Consider the following 4,631-nt stretch of genomic DNA (forward strand, 5'->3'; position numbering starts at 1 on the left):
GATTACCATAGTGAAGGCGGCAAAGCACCCAGAAAGCAAGGCCACCACCGACTGAGAAGATACCAGCAGTGTGGCGCATCAGTCGGGAACACGGCTTTGACTCCGGCCGCATCACCTCTCCATCTGACCATCCCAGTAGCTGCCGTAGCGACATCACAACCCTTTTATTTGGTGATAGAAGGCTCTGCTAGTTTGCTGGAGTTGACAAGAGGTTCAGCAGTTCGGACTTCAGAGCACACTTGCTTCCTGAAATTATTTGTAGTTAAATACCTTTTCCTTCCCAAGCAATTTCAAGAATGAAATGCAAAAAGCAAAAAGTAACAAATAATATTGGAGGATGTGATATCATTTTTAAAATGTAAAATCAGCTGCCTGATAGGATAATGAATGCAAATAGATTTATGCTCTGATTTGATTTCTCATGGATTATAATGAGTACACATCTACTCCCTCCGTCCCATAATATAAGAACGTTTTTGACACTAGACTAGTGTCAAAAACGTTCTTATATTATGGGACGGAGGGAGTATTTGCTTAGCACATAAAACTAAGAGAATTTCACAGCAGCTAATCAATTTAGATTTACAGTAACACACTACAAAGTAATATCCAACGTCCATGCTCCAGAAGAATGAAGGGTGAGCTAGAATTGTGTGTTACCACTGTTGTACATTTTGGCCTTCAAAGGAAGTGGAAGTTCTACTTGTTCATGAAGTCTATTCTACAGAATAAACTGCCAAGTATGTGATCATCCATATGACTACATGTGATTAAGTGATTTTGAAGAGGAACGGGGACATATGAAGCAACATCCTATCACTGCATTAGTTATCAGGGAGGACCAGTAGAGATTCGAGAACACAGCGTGGCAAACAGGTTAAAGCAGAAAAAAGATGAATACCGTGATAGGGAAGATTGGCATTAGTAGAACAAATGTCAAATTGTAGAACTGTAGATTTGACAAATGAGATGTATGATGCATAATTTGTCCTGGTCAAAACGCATATTTAATACAATAATATGCAAATCAAAGACATTTTGCCTTTTTGGCATAATGAAAGACATTCTGCCTTATTATTGTCTAAGTTGGACCTTAGGGGGTTGAATTCATCAGGACCAACTGCTGGGTTTGGACATGCTATTTTACCATATTCACTACTAAGTAATACATACACTGTTTTGGTCATTATGTTCAACCCACAATTCTCCATTCTATTGATAGACACCATGTAGGCTAGGATTAGTGGTACTTCACGATGTCGAATTCCTTTGGGCAATGTATGTTGGAAGTTGCATAACACGATCAGACAAACAACAGAGATTTATACCTTTATCATCATAATCTAATGCGGGTGAACCAAGATCACTCAAAGAACGGAGATGTCAACCCTACAAACCCCATGTCATCGACATGCCAAGACCACACAGCCACCAGATATATTCATCCTATTGGCCGTGTGAGACATTCATGCACTAACACAACAAGCCGACGGCCTGTGGCAAGCAGGGTGGACTTAAAGCGGGACGTGAGGTTTCAGTTGACCCCCCCAGTGCCATAGGAGAACAGGCTGCTATCAGAAAAGCAATCAAATCAATCTGCAGCAAACTTATGGATCGATCAGGATATCTCAGAGAAAAGGATAATTTTGGATTCAATGGTTCACTTTACAGAACAAAACACACTTAGAACACTAGAAGCAAGCTACCTAGGGCTTCAGTAATAGCAGACGAAAACAGCCTGGATGTATCTCCTCTTGCATTATGAGTAGGCGTGTGCATATGATAAATAATACAGTAACTAAAGTGAGGCACCAAACTTACAAACAAAAACTATGTCAATGTTTGTTATGCTGACAGCAAATACCATATTTATCGCACTAGTGAAGAGTGATGAACGGTACAGAGATTCTTAGTGCAAAGACAAATCAACAATTAACACGTATTGCAATGATCCTGGTCTATAGGACAGCTGACAGCAAACGAAACAGGAGATGGATCATGGATAACTTAATATAATTGTGCAATGAGACCAGTGGCGGAGCTAGCATTTGACACCAGGGTGGTCCGCCCCAATTATTTTTTTGATAAGCAATATGACATGTGAAAGTTCTAACTAATTACCAATATCACAAAGAAATAGATCAATATCACAATATGGACTTGCAAAAACACTAAAATCCTCAATTAAATCTCTGTTTTGCATTAAAAAGCCTACATAGTACATACTACATGGACCATAGTACATACCTTGAGAAGTTCAAAAAGACTATGTTTCTGGCTCACGCTTTTGCATTGCCATGAAGGTGTCAATTATATCATCTTCATTCACCTCGGAGAAAGCATCCCTCTCAATGTATGTGACTAGACAATCATCCAAAAGACTATCGCCCATCTTATTTCTCAACTTGCTCTTGACTAAACTCATGGCAGAAAAGGGAAGTAATAGATGGGTAGTTTGGTACTCCTTTCCAACTCTGTTTGAAAGCATGCGTAAATTATACGCCTTTCCAACAGTAGCGTAAGCTACTGGCCATTTGAGTGAAGATGCTGTGAGCATGAAACTAAATACACAACCTTATTACAGCCCCTCAATCCAATTAAGACCCATAATACAACATGAATTCTGTTTAATTAAGCATGGCTGGACCTGGACAGTAAGTTCAACATTCAGTTCAATACCTCAAAAGTACAAAACAAAATTAACAGTCTCAGATTTCTGATGCAACCATGAACCAGTGTAAGATGTCTGAATTAGCCTTTTCTTCTCAGTTTAGGATGTTGTCCTGTACCTTGTAACTAGTAATTACTCGGATCAAAAATTATATTACCACACAGGCAATGCACAAACACAACAAATAGCAAGCAAACCCTAAATCAAAAATTGGGGAATTTGGGAATGGATGAACGGTACCTCAAATCAGGCCGAGCCGAGTGCCGTAGTGCGGACTGGGCGGCGCCGCCGGCTTGCAGGGGCGCCACGCGGCCGGGACAGGGCAGGGTCGCGGCCGGGGGCGGTGGCAAGGCTGGCGCCGAGCGCTGGGCAGGGCGAGGGCGCAATGGGGAGGCAGGAGGCCAGGAGCAGAGGAGACTCCTGGGTGGCCGGCGACCGGCGTCCCGCGAGGCCGCGAGGCAGGCAGAGGCCGGGACGGGGGCGGCCGGCGGCTGGGTGTCGGGTAGAGGGCCAGCGCGCTGTATGCCTGTATGTGCATGGTGCCTGGGGTTTGGCTGAGAGCGAGAGCGTTGGTTGTTTTGGGTCAAAGTGTTGTTGGGCCGTTTTTTTCCTTCTCTAGCCCATCTATATAGGTATAGGCCGGGTCAAAATCCCAGGGTGGGCCGCGGCCCACCCTGGCCACCCTGTAGCTCCGCCACTGAATGAGATTATATGCAAATAACAAAAGCAGTAAGACCACAAGGGCAATTAACTGTAGCATAGCTTTCAGCAGTACACTTGTACATTGGAGTGGATTTTGGAAACAAAAAAGAATCGCAGATTCCAAGTCTGTGGCAGGGTTCAATTTGCCTCTCAAACCAAGGGCTAAATAAAATTGGGAATAAAAACCAGGGTCAAGAAGTAAGCACTTGTGCTATTCCCAAAAGTAAACATGGCTGGACTGCATAATTGTTACTATAATAATCTGAAATACAATGCCTAATGACCAGCAAAGTACTCCTCATCAGTACAAGGGCAGCAGATCTCCATAGCATGAAATCGATAAGGAAAATGAGTGAGCCATCAAGACGCGATGGGGATTGGGGGTTCTTGGGGAAACTACCGTTGATCGAAGCCAAGTGGCGAGATGGCGGGGAACGCGTCGACGTGCTCGACGCCCCTACCGGCCGTAGAGGATCTGGCGCCTGGCGCCCGACGCGGCGGAGTAGAGGAGGCGGTGGGAGGCGCGGCGGAGCAGAGGAGCGACCTAGTTTTTCTTCTGTTCCGTTTGTGTTCAGCCCGTCGGTCCTCGCTGGCTGGACTGGCTCGAACCTGGGCCCTGCTGCTCTCTACGCGTTGATGTGGGCTATTGGGCCGAGTTCCACTCACAACACATGGGAGGGACCATTTCACCGCGGACCCACGGGCCGATGCACTCCATTATTCCTTCCCAACGACGTCACGCTTCCCTTTCGTTTTTCTTTTTCTTTTGAGGATTGCCTCATTCCTTTTCGTAGGTACCTCAGCAGTCACCTGGTTCTGGCTAATCCTGGGTCGGACGCGACACGCTCCCAGCTGGGTCCAGTGTCTTTCCACCCGGACCCATGCGTCAGCGGGGCAACGGACCCCAAAAGGCAGCCTCTCCGCTCGAGAAAAGAAAATAAAAGCGATGCAGCCACTCCTCCTGCCCGCTAGCGCCACGCCCCGCACGCAGTCTGGCCGAGTCCTATCCGCCGTATCCGGCACCCGATTCGACTCCACCCGAACCCCTAATCCCCCTCCCACCACCACCATGGCCTCCGCCGCGCCCTCCCGCTCCCGCTCCTCCTCCTCCGCCGACCAAGACGAGGAGGGCACCGACAGCGACGCCTCCAACGACTCCCCCCCACCTGCTGCCCAGCAGGCCCCGCCCCCACCGTTCCCCGACAGCTCGGCCCCGCCTCCTCCAGCCCCCGCCTTCACCGACCCAGCCGGCGCCGGT

At 47.1% G+C, this 4,631-nt stretch overlaps 1 pseudogene; it reads left to right on the plus strand.

The window, feature by feature from the left end:
* The first annotated feature begins 4,442 nt into the window (after window positions 1-4,442).
* LOC119272123 overlaps window positions 4,443-4,631 on the plus strand; it is a 2,156-nt pseudogene continuing 1,967 nt past the window's right edge.

Source organism: Triticum dicoccoides, chromosome 3A (assembly GCF_002162155.2).
Source record: "Triticum dicoccoides isolate Atlit2015 ecotype Zavitan chromosome 3A, WEW_v2.0, whole genome shotgun sequence".
Taxonomy (NCBI): domain Eukaryota; kingdom Viridiplantae; phylum Streptophyta; class Magnoliopsida; order Poales; family Poaceae; genus Triticum; species Triticum dicoccoides.